Source organism: Ambystoma mexicanum, chromosome 1p (assembly GCF_040938575.1).
Source record: "Ambystoma mexicanum isolate Mex_15411 chromosome 1p, UKY_AmexF1_1, whole genome shotgun sequence".
Classification (NCBI taxonomy): Eukaryota; Metazoa; Chordata; class Amphibia; order Caudata; family Ambystomatidae; genus Ambystoma; species Ambystoma mexicanum.
The window spans coordinates 1,239,988,195-1,240,011,104 of record NC_090921.1 but is presented as its reverse complement, the minus strand read 5'-3'; the positions used below and the strand labels follow the sequence as shown (position 1 = coordinate 1,240,011,104).

Here is a 22,910-nt window from a genome sequence, read left to right as displayed (position 1 = left end):
TACCACAACATTCGCCATTCCCTCCAACACTTCCTCCATCACTCTTTGAAACACTTAGGCAGCTGACGCCAACCCAAAAGGCATACACAGGTATTTAAATATTCCCTCAGTAGTGTTGAAAGCTGTGATATCCTGGCTTCCTTTGGATAACGCCACTTGATGGTATGCTGCTGCAGAAAGGTTGAAAACCAACTGGATTCTCCTAACATGGCTAGGGTCTCTGAAATAACCGGCAATGGATGCCTTTCCACCAAGATGTTCTTATTCAGTTCTCTGAGATCGACACAGTCTCAGCTTCCCGTTACTCTTAGCCACTAAAACAACTGGGGATAACCATTCGGTCCCTTTGATCCACTCAATTACACCATTCTGAAGAAGGCCGACCAACTCTTCATGCAGCTGCTGTCTCATTTTCAGTGGAACTGGTCTCACCTTGTGAACCACTGGGTGCGTCTTGGGTTTTAATTTGATAGCATGTTCAAAATCTCTGAGTTTACCCAAACCCTCCGTGAACACATCCGGAAATTCCCTGGACCATCTGTCATTTACTTCAGGTATGGTGATGGGAGTTAGCGCGCTGGCTTGAATTCTCACTCCGTTTCCTTTGCTTCTCCCATCCTAATAGCGAGGCACTCTTTTTCGCAACTAGAATGTCGGCCATGCACTCCCTTCCTTTGTAGCACACTTGTCCCTCAAATTCACCTAGCAGGTCTCTGGTCGTCTCCCCATAACCACAGGGTTGCACTTTGGCTAGTGATAAATCTTGCACATTCTTGTATAATGTATACTTGAGTATCCTCAGATACAATGGTCCAAGCAGATGCTGAATCAACTTTCATTTCTAAGCTGCACCAACCCACCACGAAATTGTCCACGGGACCACTTGTCTCACCCAACAAAGCCTACATTTAAAAAATATGGCGTGGCTTGCTCTCTTGACTGGGTGTAGTGGACACACTTGAGGTTGAGGAATTTGATGTATCATCATTATATTCTCTCTGGTCAACCATATTAATGGACGCTTCCTTACCCATGTGTGCAAAATGGCCCTTGCGCTTACACTTAAAACATTCTGCAACTTTTGCAGTACAGAATATGCTGTTTGCAGTGTGTCTTGGGCTACTGCATTGAATGCACTTATGTCCCCACCATTCGTTCCTTGAGCACGGACCAGGTAACCTCTTCTTTGGAGCAACTGCACAAACCTCCTGCGCCGCCTGTTTTCCCACCTTCATCTCCTTCATGTACTGCAAGGTCTGCTCAATGCTGCATGTGAGTTCCACTGTCTGCGCCACAGATATGTCCTTGGCCAACCGCTTTTCCTGAACTCTCGGTTTATTGGTGCATCTGACCAGCTGGTCTCTAATCAAAGAGTCAGTTAGGTTCCTAACTTCACAGATGTGACTCAATGTCCTTAGGGTGGCTAGGTAGGTTTCCGCAGACTCCGAGCTATCCTGACTTCGCTGGAAAAACTTGTGCCTCTCGAAAGTAACCATTTTATTGGGCTCGAAGTGCTCATCTATCCTTTTGACGGCCTCTGACTACTCATTAAGGTCTCCAGCTTCCTCTTCCAGCCGACTTGCAAGGCCATCAAATATGCAACAGCCCTCGGGGCCCAAATTATGGAGCAATAGGGTCTTCCTCCTGGTTGCACTGAATCTATCGCCACCAGGTCATTTTCGAACATCCTCCTCTGTCTCTCCCACCTTACAGGAGGCGTTCCAGGCTCTGCAAGGAAGGGCAAAGGTGGCGGAATGGCAGCAGCTATTTCCTCTCTGCCCTGATTAGGGGTGTACCGAACTTCGGCTTCGAGTCTCAGCTATCCGGCTTCGGCAGAATAGTTTCTGCGTAGTGACTCGAAGCCGAAGTCCACATGATTAGCTGCCTTCTCCGTGTTTGGGAGATGACAATGACAGCCAATCATAGAAAGTTTTACAGTGTTCAGGCTGCAGAAGCCGAGTAAGTTGTTTGCTTATTGGCTTCTGCAGCCTGACCACAGAGGAAACCGCCTCAGAACGTGTTGAACTAGGAAGTGAGGGAAGGGAACAGTTCTTCCGTTCCCTCGCTTCCTATGCCAACGGACGGGCTCCAGCAGATGCCAGCAGCACCCGGAGAGACCACATCACCCACAGGTAAGTGAGCCCCCCCGCTCCCCTCACCGCAATAATACTGATGATGGTCGGGCCACCGGTGCAAAGCCGGTGGCCTGACATTGATATGCAATGGGGGGCCGCTCCTACAGGACTTTAATGAGCCCCCTCAAACCCCCTGCCCCTTCAGCACGGTGAGGCTGCGGGGGTGCCCGCTGCCTCACCGCAGTAGTATTGATGCTGGTCGGGCCACCGGTGCAAAGTCGGTGGCCCGACATTGCCCCAGACTCACAAGGCCGCCAGGGCACTTTGTCCACCCTGGTGGCATCGAATTAGACCCTCCCCTGCCCCCCGTGGCCTCACTGCAATAATATTGATGTTGGTCAGGCCACCGGTGCAAAGCTGGTGGCCTGACCATGTTCTCCCATGTCCCCCCCCCACCCCCTCCGTTGTCCTGCAATGTTCTGCCATGTCCTATTGTCCCGCAATGTTCTCCCATGTCTCCCTACCCCCTCCGTTGTCCCATGATGTTCTCCCCTGTCTCCCCACCCCCTCCGTTGTCCCATGATGTTCTCCCCTGTCTCCCCACCCCCTCCGTTGTCCCGTGATGTTCTCCCATGTCTCCCACCCCCTCCGTTGTCCCGCGATGTTCTCCCATGTCTCCCCACCCCCTCTGTTGTCCCAATGATGTTCTGCCATGTCCCCCCACCCCCCCTGTTGTCCCAATGATGTTCTGCCATGTCCCCCCACCCCCTCCGTTGCCCCATGATGTTCTCCCATGTCCCCATCCCCTCCGTTGTCCCGCGATGTTCTCCCATGTCCCCATCCTCTCAGTTGTCCCGCAATGTTCTCCCAAGTCCCCCCATCCCCTCCGTTGCCCTGTGATGTTCTGCCATGTTCCAGCACTCCCACTGTTGTCCTGTTAAGTCCCTGCAGGACCGGCCCCCAGACCCAGGCTGCTAACTATTCGGTATTCGGCCGAATACTAAATTTCTGATGCTTGTTAATCTGCTTAGAATCACATGCTGTGCATATGGTCCGACATCCAAAGGTAACCGCGTATTGCATCTTGTTTTATGGGGACCGAAAGGGGACGTCGACATAGGCGTGTCTGTAACACTATCTCTATCGTGACGTGTGTAGTACCCAAAATCCCTCACGCGCCGAGGTCCCTCAGATTGTTTTTTTTCCGCCCAGATAACTGGTCGCCCTATAGCAGAGCTCTTACTAGAGACCTTGTTTATCTTTACTGAATTGTCGGTTTATTCCCCGTTAAGTCACTTTGCCAATAAGAACATCTTCAAAGAAGCCTACAGGGGAATCGTCTACAGCTGTGGATTTCGACACCTAAGATCCAGCGGCTGGATTTTCCACATGGTCGGGCCCTCTGGCCGACCTATACAGTAGGGAGAGTGGGGTCAGGGTGGCCATATTGTTTAGTATGTCTTTCATCCTTTCCCCTCTTTTCCCTTTTGGTCTGGTCATCCTTCCCTTTTGCTATGGAAAGGACTCCTTTTAGATTCTGCCTTAAGTGTAGGGTCAGATATCCTTGGAAGGACGAACACAGGGCGTGCAACGCCTGTCTTCCCCCTAGAGCACGACGAGAAGCGGTGTGCGGCGTGAAAACTCCTTCAGCCCAAAACTCTTAAGGAGCGCTGTGCAAGCGGTATGCCACGCGTGGAGCCCCCACCGCCACGCCAGCCGACGGGGGTACTTCGGATAACCAAACGTCCAACACGGATGTTATAGACCTTGAGGTGGACACTCTGGTCTTGCTACAGGGACTACACCCGGCGACCGGGGCGTACAAGCGCATCGCACTAAGCACACAACCCCTATGCCAATTTCGATGCCTTCGTCGAAAAAGGTGAAAGCGCCAACAGGGCCGCCGAAAACTTTGCTGGTTCCCTTGGATCGTTCAGATCCAAAGCCTTCCCCGTATCTGCAGCAGCGTATTGAGACTGGGCAATCAAAACAAACCAAGGGCGCTACTCCAAAACCTACACGCTTCGACAATTTCCAAGGCCTCAGTAGGCCCGAAAACTACGGCTAGGCCTCTACCCGGAAAACCGACCGCTAGGCCTCCTGGTGCCGCGGACGGTATTTCTACTGCCGACAAATCATCGCAGCCTTTGTCTCACGACGGTTCGGTGACTATCCAAAGTAGCATCGGAAGAATCGCAGCGGCGGTGGGCCTTACTCCAGTTGTGCCTAAAGTTATGGGCCAAGCTGTGGAAAATATTTCGGCGGATTTGGTCCTAGATTCCGATGAGACTTACGTAGATAGTCAAGAGCCCCTCCGACACCCTGAGAGGTTCCTTACGACTCCACAGTGCGGAGAACGTCGTTTCTCCTTGCGTAGGCCCGTTTGGGTCCTCTAAGTGGACTACAGAAAAATTCGAGGGTTATATGGATCGGCTGCAGCAGATTATCGGTTCTTCTGATCATCCTCCCCTGAAAAGGGCTCGGGTAGACCCTAACCCCCAAATTCAAGAAGTTCCGTCTCATGTTTTCTAACAAGAAGACGTGGTCCATATGGACACATATAGAGACATCTATAATGAAGAAGAAGCTTCTTTTCTCAAACTATGAGGAAGATCAACAGGATACAATGGACAACTGGGAGGAAACCCAGCAGGAAGGTCAAGACCCTTGGACACAGCAAGATCAGGACACTGATATTTTGTGCCTTGTCTCTCCTCCCTCCACCCCGGCTCGCCAGGCCTCCTCTGTGGATGACCAAATGGCTTTCAACTCCATGTTGAAAAAAGCAGATGAATACTTCAAAATTGCCACTCAAGAGGCGGTACATGAGCAGGATTTCATGGAGGATATTATTAAGGAAAATCCTCTGGCGAGTTAATCCATCCCCCTCCTTAAATCTGTTAAGAGATGGTTAGCTCCCTCATTGGTCACACCTGCTTAGACACGGGCAGTGAAACCGAGAGTCGAAAAATTATTTCGGCCTTCTCCCTCTGACCCTCTGTATATCAAAGGGCACGCCATCCCAGACTCACTGGTAGTGACTACCACTCGAAAGAGGGCAGGGTTACCCTTTGCCACGGGAGAATCCCCACCAGACAAGGAGTCTAAAAGGTTGTATGCCCTGGGCAAACGTGTCCCATCAGCAGCTGCATATACCATTCGGGTTGCTAATAATACTACGCTATTGGCAAGCTATGCTGATGCCCAATGAACTTGCTCCAAGAAGGCCTCCAGGAGGTTCCTGAACCCGCCAGGTCAAAGCTTCTCGCCATTGTTTCGGAGGGAAGACTGGTTAACCAGAATGTGGTGAAGAACACCCTGGACACTGCAGAAACAGCTGGCAGGTCTCTTGCACAAGGGACTCTTCTGAAAAGAAACGCATGGCTGCGTACATCGGGATTGAGACCTGAGACTCAAGCTTCCCCCATTAATAAACCTATTGAGGAGACTAACCTCTTCGGGAAAGCAGTGGATGAAGCGTTGGAGACAGCCAAGAAGGAGCATGAGACTCTAAGGTTCTTGCACCAAATTACACAGAAACCCTCCTCCCAGAAGGGTAATAATTCTCAGTGGTCCTTTCGAGGGCAAGCCCGTGCTGGTCAAAACAACTACGGCACAGGTAATTTCAACAGAAATCAAACCTCTGGAAGCCCTACTTACTACCCCTCAAGGGATCAGAAACACGGCAAAGGTAGAGGCAGAGGCCCCAATCCCAGAGGAGCCACAGCCTCTGGTCAGAAATGACCACCAAGTCCAGGTCCCCTCCCATGTCTCCCCGGTCGGGGGGCGATTAACATCTTTCCTCAAGGCATGGGAGGGGATAACTTCCGACCAGTGGCTCTTAATTGCGTGGAATTCGCCCTACCTCCACAGTTCAGACCGCCACGCTCACAGCGCCTTTCACCGGACCATCTGGAGATCCTGATCCAAGAGGTGGAAGCCCTGCTGGGAAAGGACGCCATAGAAGCCGTCCCTATTCTTCAGGTAAACGAGGGTATTTATTTAGTGTACTTCCTTGTAACCACAAAGGATCTCAGCATGCGTCCTGTTCTAGATCTGCGCCCAGCGAACAAGTTTATAAAACCCTGGTAGTTTTGCATGGTAACACTGCAGGAGGTGATCCCATTGCTGAAACAGGGGGACTTCATGGCAACATTGGACATGAAAGAGGCATACTTTCATATTTCAATGTTGCCAGCGCACAGAAAATACCTATGGTTCATGATCCAGGACAAACACTACCAATTCAAGGTACTCCCCTTAGGCATTGCATCGGCGCCAAGGGTGTTTACCAAAGTCCTGGCAGTGGCAGCAGCACACCTGCACAGACTATCAGTCCCAGTTTACCTTTACCTCGTCGACTGGCTCATTACGAGGGACTCGTTCGACGTTTGTTTTTCGAACACCCAAAAAACAATAGATCTCCTCTTCAGCCTGGGTTTTTCAATCCACAAAAAGAAATCCAGCTTAGTCCCCAGCCAAGTAAAACAATTTCTGGGAGTGCTAATTCGGACGGAAGACGGTCTTGGCTTCCCCACCAGCGAGAGGGTTCAGAAAATGCTCTCTGATTCCTCAATATGTAGCCAGTCGGGAGATGACGGTACGCAAGGCCATGCGTTTGCTAGGGATGATGGCGTCATATATATACTTGGTTCCCCATGCGTGGCTGCGCATGCGTCCCATGCAAGATTGGCTAAACAGCCAGTGGTGTCGGGCCAGCGAACAATGGGAAGATCTGTTATTTGTCTTGCCAGCCCTCGTTCTCTCTCTGCAGTGGTGGTCCAGAAAAAACCTCTCGAAGGGGGAGACCTTCACCACCCCTGCAGTGGAAGCCTCTCTCCCGACAGACGCATCTCTCACGGGGTGGGAGGCTCACCTGCTTCAGCAGACAGCACACGGAGTGTGGTCCCCTGAAGTAGCGACCAACCATATAAACTTACTGGAGCTATTAGCGGTGTTCAAAGCATTGAAAGCCTTTCAGGTGCAACTGCAAGGGAAGACAGTGCTGATCCTAACCGACAGCACTACAGCAATGTATTACCTGAACAAGGGGGGCACTCCCTCTCCAGGGCTATCCAAGCTGCCCCAAAACATTTGGATATGGGCTCTCAAACACAAGATGTTTTTGTTGTCCCAACATGTTCTAGGGGAACTCAATCTTCTGGGAGACGTAATCAGCAGAGACTTTCCTCTGCCAGAAAAATACGAATGGCGACTCCACGAAGACATTGGGCCTCATCACGACTTGGGCGGTAAACGTGGCGGATTATCCGCCGGACCTAAATAGCGCTAACGGCAAGGCACCCGGCAGATAATCGTGCACGCGCCCCTTAAAGCCGGTGCACCGTGCGCTACCGCCACTTCGTGCTCATAGCGTCACTGCCGGAACGGGAAATAAAGCGGCGGCCATCTTGGAAATCACAATCCGTCGGATATCGGAGCCACTGGAAGCCATCCACGCAATCTGAAGCCTAATAATGAGTCAGGAGCGCACTAGGGGCAAGTCTGCACTTGACAGGGTCCGAAAACCCAAGTTCAGTGATCAGGAGCTTGAGGTGCTTGTGGATGAGGCACTGACGCACCACCATGAGCTGCAGCAGCGCAAAACCAGTGCCGAGGCCAAATATGGCGATCTGTCGCAGAAAGGGTCGGTGCAGTGGGGCGCGTGCCCCGGGATGGGGAGGACTGGCGCAAGCGCCTGAATGACCTGCGAGTGCGAGGCATCCTGTCCCAGCACAGGAGTGCAAGCAGGGGCACAGGAGGAGTGCCAGCACCACCCACCCCCCCCCCCCGACCTCACACCATGGGAGGAGAAAATGACAGGTGTCATCGACGTTGGAACCATTGAGGGCACTGGTGAAGCAGAGGCAGGGACTGGCATCAATCCAACGGCAGGTGAGTCCCATCCCCGAATACATGCATCTGAATAAGAGTGAAGACATGTAAGTGAGGGCCACATCCCTAGAATGGTAGTGCTGCCTAGACGACCCTGTACGTGCAGTGCATGAATGACCGGGGCAGGGGATAGACTCCCATAGCCATAGTACAGCTACGTACAGCTACGTAGAGTGGTACTGTGCATCAACACAACCACAAAAGCCTGAGCGCAGTCCACCACAACCACGCGTTCCCATGCAGTGTACCTCCATGCACATCCACAACAAGCACCACATGGTGACTGAACAGAGTGCAAGTTGAATGCGTCATTGTTACTGTCTTCAATCACACTTGTTGGCATGACCTGCATCACACAAATGTAAGTAGCAATGTACTAAAACCACCCCCTATGCACCCCACAGGCACACGTCGATCCCAACAGCCCGGTGATGATGGCGATGAGGCCACACAGACAATACGCCCACAACACCGTGCCTCTGTCAGCACCAGCACCCCCAAAAAAGGACACACCCATGGGAGACAACACCGGGGAACACCCACCTCACCTCGACGCAGCCCCGCCAGACAGCAGCGGCAGCCACATGGCCACAGGGAGGCGACCGTCAGCTCCCCAGAACCCAACATCCACAGCCCCGATGCCGAGGGAGAGAGGTCGGAATGGGAGCCCAACGTGGGAGCAACACCTCCACGTATGCATCATGCCACCGCACAACACTCCCACAGCAGTAGTGATGGGGAAGGGGTGTCAACACCCCATGGAAGCCCAGGCAGACAGCAGGCAGGGAGGCCCCATGTGCCTGTGGGTGGCTGCAGCACACCACAGCCCGATGTGGACACTCCATCCTATGGGAGCCCAGAGGGCCATCGATCGGAGCCAGGCAGCCCAGTCCAGTGTGGTGGCATGTCGCCCCCCCGACAGCGCCCAATTCGCGGTCCACCATCTGACGCACCAGTAGAGGCCTTTGTCACAGGGGCAGCAGTCATGGGCCGGCTGGATGTCATTGAGGCAAAACAGGCCAAGGTGGGAGCAATGGCAAAGGTCCAGAGCCGGCACATTAAGGCCGTGAGCACTTCCATCCGGCATGGGTGCCGGTACATTGCGCGGGACAATGCCCGCACACGCCAAGTTGTGCAGCAATGCACCGCTGCCCTGACAGGCTTTGGGCAACGAGTCCGCGAATTCACGGAGGCAGTGTCTGCACTTGCAGAACAGCAACGCAAGGCCAATAACCTCATGCGCCAGCACATGATGGGCAGCGCTTTGATACCCTCTACTTCCACCACACCCACAGAGGGTTCACTAGACCCATCTCCAAGGCGCCGGTCCTTGCGCCACCTGAGGGCACGCACACCTGAGGGTCCTGGGAGAGGGGCAAGTGCCCACGCCCATCCTAGTGGTGCATTGCATCATTGTTGTTGGCCTGATGAGGCAACTGTACAGTTTGGGATTGTACACTGGGGGGAGGGGGGGAGATTGTTGGGTGTTCACTGGGAGGGAGGGGGGATTGTTGGATGGAAAATAAATCGCGTTAAAAAAATCACAATACATGGACAGTAGTGATTGTTACAAATGCAATTTAATGTTGAAGTGACATATGTACAATTTACCCATTACCCATTTGTAAAAGAATCCATCAATCAATACCTGTCTGGCCAACCTCCCTTCCCTCAGCCCAACCCTTTGTGCATGTGCAACACCTTCTGGCACTTCATCGCCCTCGCCACCATCCTCAGGTGGCTGCACATGAGCATCTGGGGGCAGTGGCACATTTCTGCGACAGCAGATGTTGTGCAGCATGGCACATGTCGGTACTATTTTTCCAACTTTTTCTGGTGCATACATCATTGCACCTCCCGTGCGGTCGAGGCAACGGAAGCGTGCCTTCAGCAGGCCAAATGCCCTCTCGACGCAGATCCGTGTACGGGCATGGCCAAGGTTGTATGCCCGCTCCCCCGCCGTGTGTGGGTGAAGCACAGGGGTCATGAGCCACGTTTACTGGGGATATCCCGAATCACCTGCAGGGGAGAGAAATCCAGTATGGGGACAAGGTAAGTCGAGTGGGTGTACAGAGCCCTGTCATCAGTGCGATTTTGCCATATTTGTCATTTGGCCTACAACATTGTGGAGTGTGCTGTCCTACGGGCACGATTGAATCAATTGGGTACTCTCCACTTGGTACACCTATGTTTCTGTATGTAACAGTACTCATTCACTTGTTGCAGGAAGAGGGGGCCCTTCCATCTACGTCTGCTTGACAGAAGTGGCTGCCTCATGTGTCATTGCAAATCCATTTGGCTACAGTTGCATTTGCTGCTCTTCACTATTCTGTACTGTTATCCATGCATTTCCATGGCCATTTTGGGGACAGTGTTTGTGGGATGTGCATTGTCATTACTCGGCCTACTTATGTGTGGAGCATTTGTGGATGTGCCAGCTCATGGATTGCGTTTTCACTACTGTTGGATGGCCAGGGTGGGGATATCTGTACTGTGTCAGTGTTGGGAGCCATGGTGCTACTCACACAGGAGGCCTTGTTGTGGTGGGACTTCCATATGTCACTGTGCCGCCACATGTCTGACATCCTGCATGGGTGTGTTCTGCTGTGTTGGACATGTCCAAGGTTCATCGTGCAAGGTGCTTGAATGTGTATGCTGCTGTGATGCTGCCGACTATTGGGAATAATGGATTCTGTGACAGGCACCATCAGTTGTGGATTGACCTGCTTTGTGGTATACATTTGTACTCCCCCAGTAGCCATGTGTTTTGGCCTCGGTGCCTTTCCATGTACGCCGGCAGGGTACTGTTGCGTAGGACCATGGAGTCGTGGGTGGATCCTGGGTAGCGGGCACAGCAGTGGCTGAAGGTGAGGTCAGGGCCACATGTCATCTGCACGTTGATGGAATGGTACTGTTTCCGGTTCCTGCAGGCAGCCTCATGTGCCTGGGGTGGTACAAGTGCCACATGTGTGCAGTCCAGGACTGCTATTACATTCGGGACTTGGGCAGTGGCATAGAATTGACCCTTCAGCTGGTGCACCTGTGCCTGTGTGGCAGGCAATGCAATGTGTTTGTTCACATGATTCAACAGTGCATCAAGCACCTGTCCCAGCATGGCACTGAATGTGGACTGGGCCATTCCATGCATCATGGCAACGGTATGTTGTTAGCTGCCAATCCCAAGAAATTGAAGCACAGACACGAGCTTCACTAGGGGAGGTATTGCCGTGCTGGTGGCTATGCGGCTGCATATGTCACCCTGGATTGTGTCCAGCAACTGGGTGATGGTTGCCCTGTCCAGCCGATATTCTGTCATCAACTGACCATCAGTTAGGGCCCAGGGTGTTGGCCTGACCCTGGGGATGGCTGGCCGTCTTGCTGGTGCTGCCCTCCTCCTCCTCCTCCTTCTCCTCATCCCCACTGCCCCCTGCACTCCCAGGGCCCTGGCCTGGTTGACTGGCCCCTGTAGCTCCAGGCGCAGCAGGTAGAAGTCGACATCAAGGCTCCCGGCTCCAAATGGCAGCATGGTGTTGGGGAGGGTGTGTTGTGCATGGGTGGGTCCTTTGTAGGCCTCAGATTTGCATTGCCTCCACCTGGGCCCTCATTGCTGTCTCCTCCCTGCTCCTGCTGGTGTAATGGGGTTCGGGAGGGTGTGTTGTGCATGGGTGGGTCCTTTGTAGGCCTCGGGTTTGCATTGCTTCCACCTGGGCCCTTATTGCTGTGGCCTGTGTTCTGTTACCTCTAGATTTTTGCTGGAGTTATTTTCGGCGGATTATCCGCCGCTTTTCTGGTGCTAATAGCGCTTACGCCGGACTAGTGATTGATGATGTTTTAGCGCTAAGGGTTCCTGGTGCTGTTATGGCCGGCGCTTGTACAGCCGGCTGTCCTTGCGCCGGCTGTTATTGCGCTGGCGGTGTTTGGAGTCGTGATCCGACGGACCCTTAAAATCGGCGCTAAGAGCGTTACCGCCGATTTTAAGGGTTACCGCCCAAGTCGCGATGAGGCCCATTGTGTCCAACGTCTTCGCAGAATGGGGTTTCCCAGAGATTGACCTGTTTGTTACTCAAGAGAACGCCCAATGCCAAGACTACGCCTCCAGGTACCCCCAGAACCGATCAAAGGAGAACGGTCTCTGGATAACTTGGTTGGGGAAATTTGTCTACGCTCCCTCCCCCTATTCTCCCCCCCCCCCCGACTCCCCTTCTCAACACAATAGTGCACAACATGCACCAGGAACCAGTTACCATGATACTGGTGGCCCCCATGTGGGCCCGCCAACCCTGGTTCGCTCACCTGATGGAAATGTCACTCTCCCTACCAGTCAAGCTGCCCTGCCCGTAAAACATGTCTCAGGACAGTGGGGAGACCCTACACCCATGCCCACAAACTCTAAACTTAGCAGCCTGGCTCCTGAGATCATCGAACTACCCACTTTCTTCCAGAACCCTACTGACATGGGCGAAAGAAGCCTTCACACACTAGACGTGCGCAGGGCAGTCATGTTTTACCTGGAAAGAACTAAACTACTAAGGAAGACGGAACAATTCTTCGTTTCAGTGGTAGCTGGTAGAGAAGGGAATCCTGTCTCTAAATCAGCTATCTCAAGGTGGATTGTCAAATGCATCACACTGTTACACTCTTGCTAAGGGAAAACTGCCCTTCAAGCCTAGAGCACACTACTCTAGGCACTGGGGCATCCATAGCATTAATTGCAAATGTTCCTATTGAGTCCATTTGCAAAGCGGCAACCTGGAGTTCTGTACACACCTCTACAAATCACTATTGCCTAGACACTCATTCTAGGTCTGATTCTCAGGTGGGACAAGCAGTACTAAGACATCTTTTCTCTACTGTTCCTTCTCACAACCCACCTCCAACTCCGGTTACTGCTCGCTAGTCTATGCACAGCATGTGATTCTAAGCAGATTAACAAGCATCAGAAGACATGCATTACTCACCCTAATAGCATTTCTGATGATTGTATCTGCTTAGATTCACATACGCCCTCCCTACCTCCCCGATCGGGGTGGAAGGAACATAGACGTCTTATTACTTTCTTTCTCTCTTTATGTACTCACTCACTATAGCCTTGGGCTCCCTCCTGGCAGAAATAAATACAATCGGTGTGACCTTGGCGCGTGAGGGATTTTGGGTACTACACACGTCACCATAGGGATAGTGTTACAGACACGCCTATGCCGACGTCCCCTTTCGGTCCCCGAAAGACAAGATGCAATACTCAGCGGTTACCACTGGATGTCGGACCATATGGACAGCATGTGAATCTAAGCAGATACAATCATCAGAAATGCTATTACGGTGAGTAATGAATGTCATGCTATTGGGTACAGCCCTAGTCCTGATCCAGGATTGATAAGTAGGCAAATGTAGGGATTAATCTGTTTGGTGGTTGGTTAGGTGCCTGGGAGCCCTCCTTGGCTGTATCTAATAAATTTCTGGTGGTGTTAACTGTCTGGCTTAATTAGGTGCTGAGTACTGACAGGCTTAATTGGGGGCTTCCAGTGTTGCTTGAAGTGCTTGCACAGTATAAATTCCAGTTGCACTCTTGCAGGCACTGAGTTTGCAGGCACCGTAATCCCTCTCTGAGCTGCTGTACCTCTAGTCCATACTGCTGCCCTGCCGGCAACTCTGTGATGCGTTGCTAAGCAACGCGTCACAATGCGGAGGGAAGAGGCCGTGCGCATCACGCTGCTGCTGTGCAGGCCTCACTACTCTGTGTGCGTGCTCTAGCGTGGCCCAAATTTACAGGATCCTGCCTCTGCCCCCCTCCACCATGCAGCGCTCCCCTCTGACCTGGGCACACGGGCGAACGCAGTGCCTATTGCTCGCTGCTGCTCCGTCTTCCGCACCATGATGATGGCTCTGACGGTGAGATGGCGCGGGGAGGGCTTGCCTCGCCGTGGGTCCCTGTCCGGAACACCTCTCCTCTGCCAGCAAGCCCAGAATCCCCGTCGCTTGGGCAAGATACTTTATTTAAGATATGCGCAGCGAGCAACAGGCACAGCCAGCCGGCTCAACTCCAGCAACTGTTAGGTTCCAGATCTTGAATCCGTTCTGGAACCTCATCAAAAACAAACAAGATACAAAACACAACAGACTGCTTTGTAGATGCCCTCACTCTATCTTTATTTCATTCTCGCTATCCATTTCCTTTCTTTCCCGATTTATTTTAATCCTTTCTCTAGCTGTTCTTTGTTTTTCACTCATTTTATTCCTTTTCTTCTTTCTTCCCTTTTTCCTTGTTTTTTCTTTCCTCCTCTATTTACTGCTTTATTTTTCTTTCCGATGAACAACAAAAACTCTTCCAAGTTAAACTTGTTTTCTTTCACCAGTGCAAATGTCTGCTGGATGATTGTTTTGGAGAATCTGGCAAATCAAACTGAAATTATTGCCAATCCAAAGCAAACCGACCATGCCTACTTCTCGCCCTAAATCTTCTGATTAGTGGAATCCCTTAGGAGTCATAGCAAAGGTATGGTTCACAATGTAACCAAATTATTTGCCATTGGTCATATCGTCCAACCTCATTGGATGGACAAATGTGCTCTTTATTTGTGGTAGGTTTGGTGCTCTGCTAAACAAGCATGTAACAGCACTGCAAATGGAAACCATGGACAGAAATGTCACTGTGTGAGGTTTGGAGAAAAATAGCTTCCAAATTCAACTCTCTTGCTTTATCTACATCTAGAAAGCTGCACAGGTTCACTGGGAAAGCAGGAGCTCTCCTTTAATCGCACTATCCCTTGCTGAGGCTGCAGGAGCAGCGATCCCATGCAGCCATCCACAATGTAACCCCATGAAGCTCGTTTGGAGCATCGCTGTGCGAAATAAGCAATCTTTGAGAAATTACGTAAATTATAAATAGTTATCTACCATTGTCACAACTACCGCCTGCCTGGATTCGAGGATTCATCTCTGGCTATAGCCTCATTCGCTTTGAAAACTTTCTGCAATTGAGGTCTTTCACAACTTTTTGATCATTCCAAAATGGTGGTCGGCCATCTGCAACGATACCAACTTTTTGCGTGCATCCTGATCAGCCAAGCTTTGGCTCCAACGCCTGCTGTGATTGGCTTCAACACATTGACCTCCCCATTTAGCCAACCAATCATACCGGCAGGCAGAAGTCGGCCCTTTCCCCGAAGGCCCGTTACCAAAGGCCCATCTGTGCCTTTCTACACTCGTGAAGCAGGCTGCACAGCTTCACTGTGGAAGCAGGAGCTCTGCTTTCATCGTACCATCCCTCACCGAGGCTGCAGGAGCAGCCATCCACAAGGCAAACCCATGAGGCTTGTTGGGAGCGTCAACGCGTGAAATCAGTAATCTTGGTGAAATTCTGTATATTATATTTTGCTGCAGCCTCACTAAGATTCCTACACCTACGAACGTTTCTGGACTGCCTCTAATCTGCACTAGTAGGGCTATGCACGTTGGATTGTCTTGCCACCGAACGTTCTGCCACTCTGGGTACCTGTATATGATGCCCAATGCACACAAGTACTCAGCCCATGCTGATATGTCAGAAATCTGTATTTCACATGCCAATGTTGCACCTAGTTGTACCTGTATGATGCCTACTACAGCGTGTTGACATTTTAGCAATTTGCTTTGCACTGTGCCTATATGCTTACCAAAAGCTCACGAAAAACTCTAACCTCCACTGTCTGTCGTATGTTAGCAATCAATACATTGCGCGCATGTGAGAATTAATGTACCCAAGACAACTTGAGGAGTGTGCCTCTCATTGGAATCATTAAGGCCAACCCCCTCACCGCCCCTCCTTTCAAAGTTGACTGCCACCATTCCTACATCAGAAGGTGGGGCTGGAGCATCTAGCCTCCAGAACAGTGATTGGCCCTTACCCGGACCAATAAACAGGCCTGCTATGCACCAAATAGCAAAGCCGCGAAGAGAAGGCAGGAAGGAAAGTCTGATGTCCCCTTCTCCAGCCTTCCGTTGCTCGCTGTGTGTGCCGCTGGAAACCACCCGCAGGAATAACATGCACAAAGGTAAACCGAGCGTACTGCACTGTAGTGCAGTACGCTGGCGCCTATGTGCAAGTCGGAAATGGCCTTGCTCACCTTTATTGCCAACGCCACCTTCTTACTCAATACCTGACACCTTTCCTCCCAAAAGTATCCCCTTTTGTACTGCCCAGCACTCCGCCATCTGATGTCCAGATAACCAGATAACGTAATTAATCCCAGATAACGTCATTAATCCCAACCTCACAGCAGCCCACGAACACCCGACTAGTCACGCCTCCGACACCCGAGCCACAAGCACTAGTCCTGGGCTGCCCACACCTACCCGAATCAAACAGCCAACTACGTCGGCAAAGTTTAGGCAACCTTCCCCTAAGCCTACTAAAATAAAATGCCTACCGATTGCATTTCCCAAGACCACCTGTAAAATGGCTCTTTCTCCCAAACAATTACTCAGTCCACCAACCTGTTCCCATTGCTCACACACAACACCCCTTACAACTGTACAGACAGGGCTACCACTCCGTGCTTAGGCACAACTCGACGTGCGCACCTTGGCTCCAGAACTAGCGTAGCCCTTCAACACACTACCTTACCCACTCGCTGGCCAGCCAGACGAGCTAGACTCTCATCATGCACACGTCAGAACTACCACCACACTTACTTACCTGGCCCCCTACTACATACTACTAACACCACACTGGGGCTCACTCCTGTTATTATAGCACACTGTGAACCCTCACTCTACAGTGGGAACACGGGACGATAACACACAAGGGTCCATCCCTATCCGTACCTACTACCCATGACACCCTGACCCACGTAGTAGCCACCAACAATAGACTTAAATGTGCCTTGATTAATGCTCGTTCCATTGGAGCTCATGCTATTGACATCCATGATCTACTACTTGATCAACAACTTGACCTTAGCTATCATGGAATCTTGGCTACACCCTGTGGCAGGCCTATCTCTTGCACTAGCCATCCCTACTGACTACACCGTCTTCAGGACAGACCGCCAGAATGCCATATAGGGGGTGGAGTAGCAGTAATTTCTGAAACCACCATCCAGCTTAGACCATGCCCCATAAACACTGTTCCAGGATACTGTTCCAGGATATTAATTCCTGCTCCTGAAGCTCACTACCGACTCTAAAACCACATTGAACTTCCTCCTCATCTCCAGACAACCTAATAACACTCACAATCCCGACCTCGACATACCTCTGCTCATCACTCCTCTCTTGAAACCACTCATCAAATTCATCATCCTAGGAGATAGCAACCTTGTATTTATTGATAAATCGGACCGCAAAGCCACTGCACTCACCTCTACCCTCTACGACATGCACTTCACAAAAATTATTAATTCTCCCACTCGCATTAAATGAAGAATCCTTGATTTTATTCTGATGTCTAACGTAACTATTAATGTAGACTCCATCTCTGAAGTTACCTGGTCTGACCACTTCCTAATACGTTTTGACCTCCTTACCACTAAGGCGCAGGCCCTGCCACCTGCCAGTCACAACCCTATCTCCATCAGAAAGACCCGAAAGCTCTCTGCAGATAATCTCATCCCTCTACTTGCTGGCACACTCAAGACCCACTCCCCCACAGATGCCACCAACCCTGACAGTATCTCCATGCTGTATCAGATATGTCTGAAATCCACTCTTGACATAGTAGCCCCTCTCACTTCCAAAATACCACACAAACCAAAGCGAGGGAACTTCTGGTTTGATGAAGAAATCCTTCTCCAAAGAGCATTGGAACACCTTCACAGAAAGAGCCCTTCCACTAATACAACTAACACGCTTAGCTTGGCCAATAAAATGTACAAATCGACAGTGGTAGCTCACAAAGCCAACTCCCTTAACACCTACATTACTAATGCATCTTCAAGTACTAAAGAACTATTCTCCATACTTAGGGAATTAGAATCACCCATCCCTACAGTAGCACTGGCCAACACAGACAAAGCCTGGCGTACTACCATTCAAAATGCACTGCCACACAAAGTCTCCACAATACAAGAGAAAATAAAGCACAAGAGAACATTTCTAGCTGGCAAAATTATGCCCTCACACTTACCTAGCGCTAATACCACCGCTTCCCAATTCAAATTCAGTAAAGTATCCCAAGATCAGGTCTTGGCCACCATCACCACCCTTAAACCTTCCATCTGCAAAGGTGACTGCTTCCCCGCCCAGTTGCTCAAACTCTGTGCACCAGCCCTAGTGGCCATTCTCACCAATTTTATCAATGCTTCCTTTGCTTCCAACTCAGACCCGTCCTGGATCAAATCGTCCTTGGTAATCCCACTACTCAAACCCTCCCTTGATCCCACCATCCCTACCAACTATCGCCCCATCACTACCGTTCCATTCCTATTGAAAATAATTGACGGAGTAGCTTACACACAAATCCAACACTACTTAAAAAATAACCACCTGCTAGGAGCCAGACAATCAGCTTTCCGCCCCAAACATAGTACCGAAACAGCACTACTAGATTTAAAAGCCCAGATGGACAGCATCCGAGATTCTGGTAACATAGACATCTTACTATTACTCGATTTATCAGCTGCATTTGACCTGGTAGATCATGACAAGCTGCGCCTTGCACTTGCTGAAAACTTAATGTTTCCCCAGAAGCAACCCTATGGATCAAATCATTCCTGTTGGAAACCCATCTCCAGAGTCTTTATCTGTGATGAGGCAGCTGACCCCATCACAGTTCGTCTAGGTGTCCCTCAAGGTTCCTGCGTATCACCTGCTCTTTATAATACATACACTAAACTATTTGCAGCACTTGACGCCGTGGGCGTCATCTACACACATTTTGCAGATGACACCCAGGTATTGATTCCCATCACTTGGGGCCACGAACAAGAAACTACCACTATCAACAAGATGTACGCAATCATCCAAAATTGGATGGCCACCCATAGCCTATGCCTGAACGATGAGAAAACCGAGATCCTCATTGTATGCTTCGCCCGCCCGCCTAAAATCTCTAGATGATAGATACTCTGCTATAAATATTGATGGTACATCTTTCCCAGTCCTGAAACTAGTAAAAACATTAGGCGTCCACCTAGATGCTAATCTCTCCATGACCAAGCACATCAATGCCCTGTAATCTTCCACTGCCTAGACTACACAACTTATCTCATTCAGCCGTCAATTCCTCGCACCCCAGAACTGCCTTACACTAGCACAAGCCTTTATCCTCTCAAAACTAGACTACTGCAACATCCTTTTACTGGGCACCACGACAACAAATCTTGCCAAACTGCAACTACTCCAGAATGAAGCCCTACGTGCTGCCTTTGGCTTAAAACGGAACAATCACATCTCACATATTAGAGCAGTGCATTGGCTCCCTGTCAAAGCGAGAACCCTCTTCAAGACTATGATCACTGCTCACAAATGTATCCTTAATGACACCCCCTCCTATTTGAACAAGGCCTAACCCAAAAGGTTTCAACCTGATCCCTAAAATCATGTACCAACATACACCTGAACGTTCCCCGCTACAATAACAAAAGGGCGGGAGGGTCTAGCTTCCCAGTAGCCGCCCAACGCTTTGGAACACTTACGCCACACATTAGGAATGAGCAATCGTGCCAGCGTTTCAAGACAATTATTAAACCCCACTCTTTGACAAATGCGGCTTAGGCCGTAACTATCCCTGTCTTTGTTCTCAACATGTTGTAAATGAATGAATGAATGTGACCTGTATCCTAAGTCTGTAATAAGTGAAGTTTTTAAGTAACCAACGCTGTGATACCCCTGGGTTTGGGCGTGTAATACATTTAAATAAAGAAGGCTCCAGCAAAGTTATTTAATACCTGAACGTTTCATTTAAAGCCTCTCATCCCGTCGCTATTGAAAGTTCTACAAAATACCAATTTGAAGAGTTGCCATCAAGCTTACAAAGTGATGTAATAGTGCCCATTTGCCTAACAAGCACGCATGCTCCACAAACTACATTTATTTTCTTTAATGCGTAAGGACACGGAAGGAAGTGACGGAGAAATAAGTAATAGATTTATGAAAGGATTTTCTTACATTGTGAAGACTTGTGCAATGTAATAGGCTCATTTAAGAGAGAATACGTCCTACATCATCTTCTGCTAAGTTGGAAAAGTGCAATGACTTTGCTAACAATCATAGTGCAGGCTGAAACAGGATTGCTCTGACCCAGATATTTAAAGCCAGAAGAAAGAGAAAAAAGGGACAGGTGCAACAAACAGAAGAAAGGATAAAAATTGGAATGAAGCAAAGGATGAAATGTGCAAAGAAGGAAAGAATGTAAAGATGGAGAGTATAAAAGGTAAGAAGGACGGAATGAAGTGTACAAGGAAAGAAAGCCAATGAGGAAGGGGAGGAAGGATGGAATGGGCAAAAGGAAAGCAAGGATTAAGGTAATAAAGAAAATACAGAAAGCTGGTATGAAGGAAAGCCGAAATAAGTTAATATGGAAAGAAAGAGAAGTTTAGAAAGACAATGGAAAGGGGGTGAAACTAGTATGGCAAAAAAGCCATTATACATTTGCATCCAAAAAATGAATGCATTTCAGAACTGTATCATTCCACTTCAGAGCCGAACACTGTTTCCTACGGTAAAGTGATGGCAGCCCATTCCACAGTTTGCTAGCAGCACATGAGAAGGCTCGACCGCCCATGCAGGCCAGGCAAACCTTCGGAATTACCACTAAATTGGCATTGCCTGAACGAAGTGACTGACTCGGGACATAAGGAGGAAATGTATCCTGCAGGTATTCCAGCCCCTGTCCACAGATGGCACGGTGCACCGGGCACAAAGATTTAAATGTGATCCTCTCGGCCACCAGAGCCAATGCAGGGCCTGCAGCACAGGGCTTATATGGATGCCATTGGGGGCATTGGTTGCCACCCTAGCTGCTAAATTCTGCCGCAGTTGAAGATGATGTATCAACCGATGTATCACCCCAAGAGGTTGTGCCAAATAAAGAGCATTACAATAGTCGATCGACTTGTGATCAATGAGGCAACTACCAAAGGAAAGGGAGAACTGTACGCAACACTCTAAGGAGAAAGTGTCCAGTCTTATAGACCACACTGACTTGAGGTGTTATAGATGGATCAGATGACGAGAAACCCAAGATTCTGCACCACCTTCACTGGTACCGGGAGATCACCCAGAGTGGTGGGACCAAAAAGGAGCAGACCACATAGCAGAAGCCGTAGAGTAACCCACCACCAGAACTTCGGTCTTGTCCCCATTCAGCTTAAGCCAGTTCACACTCATCCAATTTCCCCCACCCCTGACAAACTCTTACCGCAGCTCCTGGGCTGCGGTAGCCTGTTCCGGATCAAGACGGACCAGGATCTGAGTGTTGGCGTAGGAACAGCGAAAGCCGTAGGAACGGATGAGGCGAATCAGCGGCTGAATATAGACATTAAAAAGCATAGGGGACAAGGCAGACCCCTGCGGAACGCCACAGAATAACAGGATGGCGTGGTCGACTGTGTCAAATGCAGCCGACAGATCTAATAGGATCAGGGCCTGACTCCACCCTGATCCACCACCATGGTGAGATCTTCGACCACAGACACCAGGACACTCCGTGCCCCATCCTGGTCAGAACCCCGATTGAAAAGGGTTGAACACCAAGGAGGATTCCAAAAAAGAAGAGCGAAGAGGGGGCTATCAGAGACTCTTAACAGTTTCATAAAAACAGGGAGAAGGGGAAATGGGGCGAAAGTTAGCCAGCACTAATGCATCGAAGGAAAGTTTTTTAGAAGTGTAATCAGTTGCCTGCTTCAGCTCGGCCGGAATCAAGCCCTGTTGGCAGGTAGAGTTGACAGCATCCACTACCCAAGGGATCATAGCCGGCATGATGGTTTTAAGAGTGGTCAGTGGAATAGGGTCAGGTGGGGCCACCAACTTAAGGTGGTCCACTGTCTGCAAAACGTTGCTGTTAAGTGCTGCAGGCCGCCTTGGATGTTACTACGGATGTCCACTACCTTAGTGTAGAAGAAGCCAGACAGAATCACAAAGAACCTGAGAAGCCGGCACCCTAGGTGTTAAACAGGTGGCAGAAGAAAAAGGTTCCTTAGATTGGTTAAGAGCTTGCTCCACCTTATTAGTAAAAAACTATTGTTTGGCTATCACCACATATTGATGGTAAGCTTTAGCCAAACCGTGATAGGTGGCCTTTTCTGCAGAACCATACACACAGTGCCACTTACGCTCTGCCTGTCGGCGAGAAGCCCTAAGTGCGTCCGTGAACCATGGCTCAGACGGACGCTTCCGAGCCTGGACTAGTTTGAGCGGGGCCACAAGATTGGTGACCTCAACTAGAATCCCAGAAAGGGAAGACAAATCAATAGTCGCAGCCACCGTAAAATGAGCCACAATCGCAGCAGAGAGCCGCTCGTAATCAACTGTAGACCAGTTGCGTCTCCAAGATGTTGCGGCTGGTCCCTTAGCCTGCACTATAGGGGCCAGAATGTTAATGGAGATGAGACTGATCAGACCACATCCCCTGCTCCCCCCTGTATGCAGGAGATACTAGACACTGATGAAAAGTAAGGCCTGGAATACCACTCTTGTGGCACACGTTTATCAAGCCTGTTTCTGTTTAAGATGGCATTTGTTATTACTTCAGTGTATTACATTAAAATAATTTGGTGCCTATTTAAAGGTAGCTTATTGATCATGGTTTAGTAGTGACCCTTGGGCACATCTTTGCCTTCTTTTACTCTTTTGTATTTTTAATAAGCAACTGCTTTTGTTGTTGCTCTTGTGTATTCGCCCTGAGCGCAATTCATTAAACATGTGTAGTAATACCCCATCCACAGATGGCACTAAAACCCATGCCAAGACCGCACAAGCAGTGATGTGAAACAGTCTGGGCCCTCTAGCAGCCTTTCCCAGGTA

General features: G+C 50.0%; 1 protein-coding gene across 10 annotated transcripts in view; it reads left to right on the top strand.

Annotated features, from left to right (window-relative positions):
- Positions 1-22,910, top strand: part of LOC138452475 (zinc finger protein 391-like) — a 176,047-nt gene that overhangs the window by 114,665 nt on the left and 38,472 nt on the right. The window lies entirely within an intron of this gene.